Consider the following 13,828-nt stretch of genomic DNA (forward strand, 5'->3'; position numbering starts at 1 on the left):
TGCTAGCATGGGTTAAACGTATGACTGAGGGCTGGCGAACCAGATGGCTGTACCAGGCTTCAATCTTGATCTGGCAGAGTTTTTACAGCTGGATGCCCTTCCTAACGCCAACCACTCCGAGAGTGTAGTGGGTGCTTTTTACGTGCCACTGGCACGAAGCCAATCAGGTGACACTGGCAACGACCTCGCTTGAATCTTTTACACATGCCACCGGCGCGGGTGCCAGTAAGGCAATGCTGGTAACGATCATGCTCAAATGGTGTCTTTTACGTGCGACCGGCAAGGAGGCCAGATAGCCGCTCTGGCAACGACCATGCTCGGATGGTGCCCTTAATACCCTACTAGCATGGGGCTCGAGTGCCAGTAATGCAATGCATGGCAAGCAAATGCTTTAGCTTCATGCATGGTGAATGTTTATTGTTTTACGCATATTTTGCTAGCTACATGTTCAAAGAGAACATTAAATGCATTGATAGCACTGGTTTTGGTGGGCCTACAAAGGCCATCTCCAAACTATTAATAAAGACAAAAGAAAAAAGAAAATCAATTAAAATTATTTTTCAAAACTTACAAACAAGACAGCTCCTGGAAAGCCTGTCCTCAGTAGAAAAGCAAGAAGTAGACTGTGAGAGCTGACACTTTACAATGGCAACAGCCTCACATATGATCTTTGCTATCAATTAAGTAGAATTTGGTGTGATACAGTACCAGACAAGATCAATGACAAATATCAACTCTTTTGATAGCAATCTGCCTGATACTTTCATCATCATCATCATTTAATGTCTGCTTTCCATGCTGGCATGGGTTGGAGGGTTTGACTCAAAACTGGTAAACCAGGGAGCTGCACCAGGAGGTTCCAATCTGATTTGGCATGGTTTCTACAGCTGGATGCCCTTCCTAACACCAACCACTCCAAGAGTGTAGTGGGTGCTTTTTACACACCACCCGCATGGGTTCCATTGAACTGACACCAGCATCAGCCCCAACTACAAACGCATTTGGCCCAACAGGTCTTCTCAAGCATGGTATATCACCGAAGGTCTCTGTCTCCTGTCACTGCCTCCATGTGGTCCAACACTCAAATAGTACTTTTTAGGTGCCACCAGCACAGGTGCCCACGACTATGATCTCACTTGGCTTGACAGGTCTTCACAAGGATGGTACCCTGTAACAAATTTCCTGTTTTAAATTATCCACATTAAAGTCTTCCGTTAAAATTTTAGGTTAATCTATGTTCCAAACACTGACTTATATAGGAAGATTATTTTACTGAATTCTTCTTTATTTTCAAAATCAACTGAAACAAAGGCAGCATACAGAAATATGGTAGCAAAAGGCTTAAAAACAAGACACCCACTTCAAGGGTTGTAGGTGATCATGTAAACTTTAGAACCTATTTCACCAATGTCTGTTTATTCATCATCATCGTTTAATGTCCGCTTTCCATGCTAGCATGGGTTGGACGATTTTGACAGAGGGCTGGTAAACCAGATGGCTGCATCAGGCTTCAATCTTGATCTGGCAGAGTTTCTAAAGCTGGATGCCCTTCCTAATGCCAACCACTCCGAGAGTGTAGTGGGTGCTTTTTAGGTGCCAGTCAGGCAGTACTGGCAACGATTTCACTCGAATCTTTTTCCAAATGCAACCAGCACAGGTGCCAGTAAGGCAATGTTGGTAACGATCACACTCGAATGGTGCCCTTTTACATGCCACCGGCACGGAAGCCAGTTGGCTACTGTGGCAATGATCATGCTCGGATGGTGCTCTTTATTGATTGTCTAAATTGCCTTTTGATATAAAAAGATGCAATTTGACATATTGCTTAACATTAATATGCATGAACACAGGTACAAATAACTTCTATACAATTTCCTTCAGTCTACCAAATTCCACTCACAAGCTATTTGCCAGTCTAAGGCTATAAAAGACACTTGTTGGTAACACACAGTTTTATAGCTTAACCCATTCATTACTGTATTTATCTTGAGATGCTCTGTGTTTCTTTCAGTTACTTTAAATATAACAAAGAATTTAGTAAAATAATTTAGTTATCATAAAGCTAGTGTCAGGAACATAAATTGTGACTAAGGTTTGGTGGAAGATTTTAATTCAAAACTTATGAAAACAAGACATTTGTACTCAGAGCTAGAGCCGGTTTCAGCCGGGTTGGTAACAAAAGGGTTAATATTATTAACGCAGAGAAATAGCAGTGGATTAACAGAATAACTGAATGCAGAGTCAAGTGGCAATGATGCAAACCTCTTAGGCATTCAACTCTGCCTGCACCTATGGAGACTTGAATTTGAAACCAAAATCTTGAAGAGTGCTCAACATATCAAACTTAGGTATTTTCAACAAGGTTACTCATTTTCAAAAATAAAGATTTTTTAAAAACTGGAAAATCCCAGCAACTATATTTTTCTTTCCTTTTATGAAATGAGGTCATCAAATGATTAGAACGAAATCTAATACATAACAAAGAAAGAGAGAATTGTGGAGATTTTTAAAAGAATTAACAGTTAATATACCAAGCTAACAGTCAGTATTGCTTGTTAACAGTAAATATTACATGCTAATAATAGATACTATGACAGTAGTCAATACTATGTTAATGATCAGTATACTAAACCCTCTCTCCCTCTTTCGGAGAGGCACAAACACCTACACACACTGCAGTAACTTCTGCCTACCAAATTCAATCACAAAGCTTCAGTCAGCCTGGGGCTATAGCAGAAGACACTTGCCCAAAGTGCCACGCGGTGGGACTGAACCCAAAACCATGTAGCTAGGAAGCAAGCTCCCTAACCACACAGCCATGCCAGCACCTAGATGATATTGTATACTGACAGGCAAAATCCATGCCAACAGTGATATTGCATATCAGCAGTCAATGAATGTATCACAGTAACAGTTGATATCCCATGCTAACATTCAACATCTCATGCTAGCAGCTGACATCCCATATTAGCGGTCAACATCCTATGCTAACAGTCAATACACCATGTCAGTCAATACATCATATTAAGGCAGCCATCTGGCAGAAACATTAGCACACCGGGTGAAATGCTTAGTGGTAATTCATCTGACTTTACATTCTGAGTTCAAATTCTGCTGAGATCGACTTTGTCTTTCATCCTTTCTGGGTCAATAAATTAAGCACCTGTTGTGTACAGGGGTTGATCTAATCAACTGGCCCCCTCCCACAAAATTTTGGGTCTTGTGTCTAGAGTAGAAAAGAATATATCATGCTATAAGTTAATATTCTTTTATTCGTTCCAGTTACTGGACTCTGACTATTCAAAGACAGTTTTCAAGGGTGTAGTAAAGTATACAACATTTGACTGATACTCACAAATACTAGAAATTAAAAAAGAATTTAACAAAGGAGTTGTACAAAATAGACTCAAGAGAATTAGTTAACATCTGCAGAGAGGCAAGAGTGGTGTCAACTAAGGAGAAGCAGTACCAATAAATGGCAAGAAAGTCTGGTGCAAAAAACCACTGGAAGAGATCTTGTCAACTTACACAAACAAGGGAAGCTTTATAATGTTACTCATCATCATCGTCGTTTAATATCCCAAACATAATGTGTTTCTTTTATACTTTTATTTTTCAAAATTAAGATAGACAAAGTTATTTTTTAATCTAAAATATGCTCTCCTTCATTTTCTACAATGCTCTTCATGGTAGACTTGCAAGGCCCCTTTTCTAAAATTCACTTGTCTGTGATGAAAAATACTCCTCCAGTATTATTCTGACCTCATCTACAGAATTCATATTTTTTCTGTTCAAATGATTTTGAAGATTGCAGAATAAACGATAATCAGTTGGAACAATATCTGGCAAATATGGTGAGCAGAGCATCGTTTCCCATTCAAACTGCTTCAGCCTTTGAAATGTCATCTTCGTTGTATGTGGCCAAGCATTATCCTCATGGAAGAACACCTTCCATCTTGAAACCAAAGATGGTTGTTTTTCTTCTAGCACTGACTTAAGCTGCTCACAGTAGATTTCCTTTGTTATTGTTTGGTTTAGGTTTAAAAGTTCAAAGTGGACTAAACCTTTCATATCCCACTAAACACCTTATGTGGGTGAAGACCTTCTTTAGTCTGGGGTGTTAGTCTGTCTCCTTTCCCTACCCACAGCACATGACATTTTCATAGAGAACTCATTTCTTGTCACCAGTCACTATTCGATTCATTTGTGAGAAGTGACAGCAAAGAAGAGAACACATTCATTCTCTGCGTGCAATTGGACTCAGAAAGTTTGTGAGGAACCCATTGACCCAATTTGCTGACTTTTCCAATGGTACACAGGTGTCAATGAATGGTTGAATGACCAAATCGAAGCTTCTCTGCTAGTTCCTCAACAGTTACAATGGGATTTTGTTTGACCAGGGTTTGCAGGACGTCCTCATCAAGCTCTACAAATCTTCCAGGATGAGGCTCATCTTCTAGGCTGTATTTTCCGGAACCATCGTTGACACTGGCTTTTGCCTATTGTCCAACCCCAATATTCTGCATTAATATTCCTCACACTTTTTGTTGCATTGTTGCCTTTATTGAAATCATAAAGCAAAATGTACCGAATATGCTCCTTTGTCACTTCCATTATAGTTTTGAAAACATAACTGTTAAAATAGAAGCACACTCTTCAAAACTTGCACCAAGAATAAGGACAAGGTAAAATTACTACCTGTTTTTACAGCAAGTCAATGCAGGTAGTTTATCCTATCTCACTCTGATTTTTAGTTCATGCAATTGAAAAAAACCCACATTATTTATGGGATGACCCAATATATACTGGTACAACTGAATTGACATTCAAAAGTCTATTGTATAACTGCAAACATATATGCATATATACATATATATCTGGCACACTGCTGTACTCAAGAAGACCCATCTGCCACAACAGAATTGATACTGGTGCTGGTGCCACATAAAGAGCATCCAGTACACTCTGTGGAGTGGTTGGCATTAGGAAGGGCATCCAGCCATAGAAACCATACCAGAACAGACAATGTAGCTTGGTGCAGCTCCTGGCCTTACCTGCTCTGGTCAAACCATCCAGCCCGTGCCAGCATGTACAGGTATGTATGTATGTGTGTGTGTGTGTGTCATCATCATTTAACGTCCGCTTTCCATGCTAGCATGGGTTGGACGATTTGACTGAGGTCTGGCGAACCAGACTCCAATCTGATCTGGCAGAGTTTCTACAGCTGGATGCCCTTCCTAACGCCAACCACTCAGAGAGTGTAGCGGGTGCTGTTATGTGCCAATGGCACGAGGGCCAGTATGGTGGTACTGGCAATGGCCACACCCAAATGGTGCTTTTTATGTGCCACCTGCACGAGCCAGTCCAGCGGCACTGGTGACTACCTCGCACAAGTGCTAGTAAGGTGACACGGTAATGATCATGCTCGAATGGTGTATAAAGTTACCATTGCTTAAATATGTTACTGCTTTGAAACTTTATGTATGGAGTTATCATTGTTCAAATATGTGGGATATCTTTATTCTCCTAATGCTGAAATATCAAAGAAATATAAGATAAAACTTCAAATTTCATTCTGCATTGTTTCAGCCTCAACAAGTTTTTATCTAATTTAATATCATATAATGCTTCCCCCAATCTACTCTAATCTAATATACATAATATACTTAAAGGCGGTGCTCCAGCATGGCCGCAGTCAAATGATTGAAAAGAGTAAAAGCGTATATGTGTGTGTGCGTGTGTCTGTCACAATCAACACTTACACTCTCTGAACCAGGATGGGATTAATGGAGCCTGGTACTTATTCTATGCATACAATTCCTTTGTTTTGTTCAAACTGTTACTGCTTTGAAACAAAATTATTAATTCTTTTTGCTCAAACAAAAGTCATGAACTATAAAAAGTATATAACCTTGTTTAGTGGTTCCATCATCATTTGGCTGCTTCTCACTTAATCAAAGAGGTGTTTTCTGTTTGTCATAGAAGAGTAGACTTACCACCAAACCTTTCCTGGGTAGGATCAACCTAAGTAGCAGTTTCTCAATAATCATCATCATCATTTAACATCTGCTCTCCATGCTGGCATGGGTTGGATGGTTTGGCATGGAGCTGGCTATCCAGACTCCAAATGTCTGTTGTGGCATGGTTTCTATGGCTGGATGCCCTTCCTAATGCCAGCCACATAACAGAGTGTGCCAGATGCTTTTTACATGCCACCAGCATGGGTGTGTTAACACAGCACCAGTGCGGGTGCTTTTTAAGTGGCACTGGCCCTTGAAAGGACAAGCCTGTATGTGTGGTAGACAGTGATTTTACTTGGTTTGACATGTCTGGACAACAAAAACAACAATGGTTAGTATCCAATGAAAAATGACTACACCCATAGAAACTTATGCTTTGTGTTTGGTGGGACTATGTCACTGTGTTAAAAACATTTCATCGGAGATGCCAGCACCACCCGATTGGCATCTGTGTCGGTGACACGTAAAAGCACCAACCGATCATGGTTGTTTGCCAGCCTCCCCTGGCACCTGTGCCAGTGGCACGTAAAAAGCACCCACTACATTCACGGAATGGTTGGCGTTAGGAAAGGCATCCAGCTGTAGAAACGCTGCCAGATCAGACTGGGCCTGGTGCAGCCTTCTGGCTTCCCAGACCCTGGTTGAACCGTCCAACCCATGCTAGCATGGAAAACGGATGATGATGAAGTATTGTCATCAAATGGAAACATTGCACAAAAATTTGCAGAAAATGCATTCATCATAAGTCAGTCATAAAGGAGTGTCACTCTTACATAATGCAAGATTATATATTGCCCAAATCATTCAGGAAAAGATTACGGCACTAAATATGGGAAGTTTTGCCTTGTCTCCTTACGTTCCTGACCTTGCTCCAGCTGAGTTCCATCTTTTCAGCTCACTGCAGCATTATTTACAGGAAAACACTTTGTTAATTGTGAAGAGGTTAAAGATGGTATTTGAGTGCTTCTATGCTTCAAAACAATCTACCAAACAGATGGGATAATGTTATCAATAATGAAAGGGAATATTATCCTGATTGAATATATCAATAAAGACCAAAGCAGCATTTGTTTCTTCCCCCATCTTGAACTGAAAACAAGATTTTTTTTCAAACTTAATATAAAACCACTTTCAATCAATATAAGAAATATATGATTAGTCTAATTACAAATTGAGGGGTTGGAATCAGTTAAAACTTTTGTACTCTGGCTCTACAACTCTGCAGAGTGCAGCAGATAGAATCTGAGTGTTTGAGCGTGAATGTACATGCAGTGACAGGGACTGTGTGGATTAAAGCAAGACAGCAACAAATTGTCTCTCATATGTCCAGTGATCTTTCAGTTTTAGTAGATTTGTTGTTGTTGTTGTTGTTTAGCACCAGGTCAACCCTGGTTGAGCAGAACAATGGACAAAGACATTCCAGTATTTTTCCTTTTTTTTTTACCCCCTGTGCATAATGCATACAAGATTTACATTACTCACATTGTTCCATTTCACAGTCAGTAATTATAGATTTCAGATGAGATTTGTTTGATTCAAAAATAAATTGAAGCCTAATTAATTTAAATTCCAATTTTAGTTAAACATGAACACCTGAGAAATTTATAAAATATTGGTTTCAGATTTTGGTACAAGGCCAGCAATTGTGGAAAGTCAATTACATTAACCCCATTGCTCAACTGGTACTTATTTTACCGACTTCAAAAGAATGAAAGGTGGAATTTGAACTTAGAAAATAAAAACAGACAAAGTGCCACTAAGCATTTTGCCCGACGTGATAACGATTCTACCAGCTTGCCATCTTAGAAATTTTTAAAATATTATAAAGGAGAATAGAAGTAAGATGTATTCAATGGAATTAGAGAAAATAAGAATAAAACAAAATGTATAATTCTTAATATACATATCTATGCCTCTCTTTCAGTAAATTATTAATTGATTGAGAACTTCATTGTTAAGAAAAAGTTTCTTTCTTCATACAAAAGGTAGACAAATTAGTAGAGTTGTTAAAGTGTCAGATTAACTTTCTCACAATATTTATCCTGACTCTCAGTGCTCTGGGTTCAAATCCAGCCGAGGTCAACTTTGCTTTCATCTCTTCAGGTATTAACAAAACTGTAAAAATGTTGAACTAGAGGACTGGAGGTATTTGTTTCTATTCTTTGCATTCTGAGTTCAAATCCTGCTATAGCCTGCTTATGTAGTAGACTTAACCTGTTGCTTGGTTTAACACCACCACCTGACACTGTGAGTGCCTTTAGCAGAGTTCACTCTGTTGCAAGCAGTTGGGCCAGGCCTCTAGCTTGTGGATACCTTCCTTCCTCCAATCTTGGAAGTGCTGTGAAGGGTCTTCAGCACTACCTTCCCTCCTGACTAAAAGATATAAGAGAAAATACTGAAATATATGTAAGAAGTGTGATGCTGTTAATGACAATGAAATATGGGCGACCAATAGAGATGTGATTTAGTGGGGAGGAATGTGTCATATATAGGTTATTGATGAGCAAGTTTAACTTATGAGAAAGCTGAAAACAATTGAGAATGTAAGTAACCATTAAAATCTTTTGCTGATGTATGAATGAAAGATGATTGAACTGGTACTGCTATGTGAATACAATATTTCTGAAAGTTTACAATGGAAAACAGCTGATAAAGACAGTTATGAAAAGAAATAATAAAGTCACAGCTGAGAAGCTTGGGCTACACAGAAAAGATGAGATGGCACAGTATTCAGAACCACAAGAAAAGATACTGTTGTGAAGATTTGTTCAACTGCTCTCAACATGGAGAAATGAAAGCTTAAACAATGATAATGCTAATTATAGGCCAAAATAATTTTAGAAGAGTGTTATTATTTTAACTGATAAAAATCTGTTTAAATTATTTTCTTCATCTTTCCCAATTTATTTATATACTATATTTTTATTTATCTATTCATTTTTGTATAACACAATTCCAAAGTCTAATTCTATTCATCATAATCATTTTACATCTGCTTTCTATATTGCCATGGGTTGGACATGTCACAGTTCAAGTTAGGAGTTCTTTGGAATGACTGCCCTCCTAGATGGGTCAGGGACCGTATCTTGTTAGTACATTTATTTTTAGCACAGTTTCTATGGCTGGTTGACCTTCCTAACATCAACCACCTCAGAGTGTACTGGGTTTTATCATGGTACCAGTATTTTATTGTACATGCTGTCATTTTATTGTACACTAGAAAGATTGTTATGTCCTTGATAAGGCAAGACTAAAGGGTTCTCCTGCTCATATCTATCTCCATTTGCCAGCCACTTTATAGAGTGTAATTGATGCATTTTACCATGACACCAATACTAGGGAGGGTGACTTGCACCCTGCAAAACAAAAAGGCCTTCACTGTTTAGCATTATCTCTGTTCATTGAGAGCAATGTGACCAACAGAGTGAATAGAAGAGAGGATGATTACAGAGGATTAACTAGGATAAGAGGGGGGGGAGAGTATGATGGAGAAAACAGAAATGATGAAACCCATGTAAGAGAATCTAAACCTTCCAGAGCACATGGAATATATATACATGGCAACTAAAAAACAAACAAGGAGTAAAACACTAAAAATGCTTCACATACAAATAAAGATATACACATTATATATATATATATTATATATATATATATATATATATATATATATATATTATATATATATATATATATGTATATATGTACTTAATCCAGAAATGATAAGTTTAATAACATCCAAAAATGTTCTCAGCAATTTTCATGGTAATAAGATTAGAGATAATTATAATTCTCTCTTCAAATATACCATCAATCTCATATCAATGATCACTGATACACATTTCAAATAGCTTATATAAATGCATTTCCTTGCACTAAATAAGTGCAGTGAATGCACTGACATTTTCGTATCTAATATAAATAGCACTTAGTGTTATGAATGACGATCATATAACCAGGCAAACTCTGAGTGGCATATGTGGAAAGAGATCCCTGTTAACATCTATCATATTTCAAAGACCCTTATCTCTTCCTATCTACAGCAATGAGCTTTTCCACTCTCTCTACACTGATATCATTGTGTATTTTTTTTTTTTTAGTCACTAGATGGTCCTGACCATCTAGAAACAAATAACTACCAAGCTTCAAACAGTTCTGAACTTCTGAAATTTAACTCTGTCAAAAGAACATTCATGGTAAAAAGGAATGTCTCATAGTCCCTGTTTGATAAGCACCTACATTTTCAAAAAGCTTAAATTTTTTCTCTCCCAAGATACTTTAGGCCTTAAGTTAAAAAATCTGAATTTGTCTTACATTTTTACTTTTTCTTTTCATCTAAATATAAGAACATTTGCCTTTAATAAAAGCTGTCGCTAATTCTTAACTCACCAATATTCTGTGTGACTTATATTATGCTCATCTAACATTATTACAACAGATTTTACTACTCTCCAATATTGCTTCCTTTAAATGCTACCAAACTGAATTCCTTGATCTTTTTTTCTGAACAAGAAATAATGGTCTTGATGTTAAGGTATTAGATCACAGTTATAAGTTCAGATCTTGCTGTATTATGACTGAGTAAAGTTCTGCACTGAAAACAAGAGCTGTACACCTGACCACATGGTTAGAAGTTCAAATCTTATTACAAGTACCTTACTGATCGTTTACATTTGCCTAACCTAGCAGAAATGGATCTATTCCTCATCGTTTTTACAATTATTTATTTTCTATGCTGGAATGGAGAAGTTAAAACTTTATTAAGACAATATACTATGGCTGGATGTTCTTCCTGTCACCAACCTTTACCTGCTTTTCATGCGAGGGGTTTCTCTTTTGTTTTCATTTGCCTTGTCTTCACACATTAAAACTAACAAGCTACAGAACAGATAGTTTACAGAAGTGAACATGACATTCAGACACACACGCACACCCAGATACAAATCTGCATGGCTGTGTGGTAAGAACTTTGCTTCCCAACCACATGGTTCTGGGTTCAGTCTCACAGCATGGCACCTTAGGCAAGTGTCTTCTACTATAGCCTTGGACCAACCAAAGCCTTGTGAGTGGGTTTGGTAGACAGAAACTGATAAAAGCCCATGTTGTGTGTGTGTGTGTGTGTGTGTGTGTATTTATGTGTCTGTGTCTGTGTTTGTCCCCCGCACCATCGCTTGACATCTGATAGTGATGTGTTTACATTCCTGTAAGTTAGCAGTTCAGCGAAAGAGACCGATAGAATAAGTACTAGGCTTACAAAGAGTAAGTCTTGGGGTCAATTTCTTAGACTAAAAACCCTGTGAGGTGGTGCTCCAGCATGGCCACAGTCAAATGATTGACACAAGTAAAAGAATAAAAGAATATACCCATCATCATCGTTTAATGTCTGTTTTCCATGCTGGCATGGGTCAGATGATTCAGCAAGAACTGACAAGCCAGAGGACTACACCGATCTCCAATATATATCTGCTTTGGCATGGTTTTACAGCTGGATAGTCTTGTCTTGAGACAGCATTCACCTGGGGTGGGTTGAGCTGGCTTCATTCATCCTCAATGCTGCATCTCTCACAAACGTCAACCAGGCCTGGCGATTTGAGGCTAACGACCGCGTGATCTCCAACCATTCCTTATTCCAGCGGCGAACACCATAGATATGGGGGCCTAGGTTGGGTTCCAGATCAGCCTTGACTGTCATCAGCCAGGTTTTTTTGTTGTTCACTACATCGCTTTCGTTAACCCTGAAGGGGAGCTGGGGCAATTGCTTAATAGATGAATAGCCTTCTTAAATACCAACCACTTAACGGAGTGTACTTGGTGCCTTTTTTGCGGCGGCAGCACTAGTGAGGTCACCAAGTAATCATAAGTCAAAACCCTTCAACTGAGTGGAGTATAGTATTGAAACGTGTGAAAGTATGATAAAGTAACAGGAACAGGTGAGGATGTACCCTCAAATTACTGGGTGAATATAAGACAAAGAATAGGGATAGAGGAACAGAAAGGTTATATAAAAAAAGGATTCTATACATTTTCCTTCACAAAACATTGGTTGGTCTGAGGCTATAGAAGTCATTTACCCAACATGACTTGCAGTGGGATGAACCCGTTACTATATGGTTACAAAGTGAATGCCATTACAACACAGCTTCATCTAAGCCCATTCCTATTTCACAAATGAACATACAGCAGTAGAAAGGGCAACCAACAGTAAAGGCCAAAACTATTGTTTCAACAAATAAACCATCCCACCCATATAAACATGGCAATATAAAAATAACTTTTGCTATTCATAGTATACACACTAACCCTTTGTTAAAATCTTTCCCCCCTACACCTGCATCAAGCTAGTTTAAATTTACTGAACACTCTAGTTCCATGGGAACCTCAGCACATTCCTTGGTTTCATCCATTATCGTCACACCACCAAATTAAACAGAAACGCATATACTTCAGTGGAGGAGGCCTTTATGTGGTCAGTCGATCTGCTAGAAATAGCAGCCAAATCTCCATGTTACACTCTGACATCTTAACACAAGATACACTGTAAAGTGTAACAAGGGATTTCAACCAGAACTAATTTGAAGCTCAACAACAACAATCAAAGAGCAGACATAGATAAGAACTTGAGACAGTTGAATACCAATCCTTAGGTTTCCTCCTCCATGGGGACACACAGCACTTCCCTAGAGATGGGGAAGCAGAAACAGCACCAATACAAATGCATTCAGCTGTGAAGGGCTGTATGTCTTATAATACAACATAACATTGATACTTTATAGGATAGCAAGAAATAAAATCACTTGTTGGCTTTTGTCTCATAGTTTGCACTACTAGTGTTCAAGTACAAATATACATACACAAACCATTTTATATAAACTAAACTTACCAGCTAATAAGACATGCTTTTTTATATTTCTAGATGTATGCAAAAATTGCCCTCTGTCTACTGCAACTGTACAATAGATGGGAGATGGAACACCATGGACTAGGGAGCCAGCTAAGCATAAGTCCACTAGGCACAATACTTGTTACTAATAATAAAAATGTTGAAAGCAGGCCAAATTATCTACAATTTGTCTACAGTGGTTTGGTAGTTATGCTGGAAGGTCACACCATTTCATTATACTTCCTTCCTCAGCATAAATAACTCACACCTGATATGTCTTATGTTATTTGATAAGTGTCTTACATTTAAGTAACATTTTGTAATCATCTATATGAAAAATTCTCCCAGAAAGATGAAAAACATGATAAACTTTGATCTGCCTATCAGTTATTTGCAAAGTATCACCATCATTTAATGTCCATTTTCCATGCTAGCATGGGTTAGACAGTTTGACGAGAGCTGGTGAGCCAGAGAGGTGCACCAGGCTCCAGTCTGTTTTAGCTTGGTTCCTTCCTAACATATGGCTGACAATAAAACCATAGCAGTGGTGCACCGATTTGATGGTCAATCTTGCTAACAGAAAACATACTAGCTCAAAAAGAAGAGTTTTACATCCTGGATAGCAATTCTCTTGACCAAAATATAAACAATTATAAAGTTGATCTGAAGGAAGATGCAGCTGAAATACAATATTCCTATAACGTACTTTATTTATGATAAACGTATAGTTTCATACTTTATTCCAGTGTACTGTCGCAATGTTATGTTTACATGCACAGAATTATACATTTTCCATACAAAACTACTTTAAAAATTTTTTCAATATCATCATCATCGTCATTTAACGTCTACTTTCCATGCTAGCATGGGTTGGACGATTTGACTGAGGGCTGGCGAACCAGACTCCAATCTGATCTGGCAGAGTTTC

At 38.2% G+C, this 13,828-nt stretch overlaps 1 protein-coding gene and 1 long non-coding RNA gene across 3 annotated transcripts in view; one reads left to right on the forward strand and one right to left on the reverse strand.

Annotated features, from left to right (window-relative positions):
- The window catches only part of LOC115215851 (tuberin-like), a 120,538-nt gene that overhangs the window by 91,626 nt on the left and 15,084 nt on the right, over positions 1–13,828 (reverse strand). The window lies entirely within an intron of this gene.
- On the forward strand, positions 119–1,765 carry LOC118764923. Its single transcript, XR_005000761.1, has 3 exons — positions 119–142; positions 1,100–1,114; positions 1,594–1,765. It is a non-coding gene; the product is annotated as an uncharacterized LOC118764923 (long non-coding RNA).

This window comes from Octopus sinensis, linkage group LG9 (assembly GCF_006345805.1).
Source record: "Octopus sinensis linkage group LG9, ASM634580v1, whole genome shotgun sequence".
NCBI lineage: Eukaryota > Metazoa > Mollusca > Cephalopoda > Octopoda > Octopodidae > Octopus > Octopus sinensis.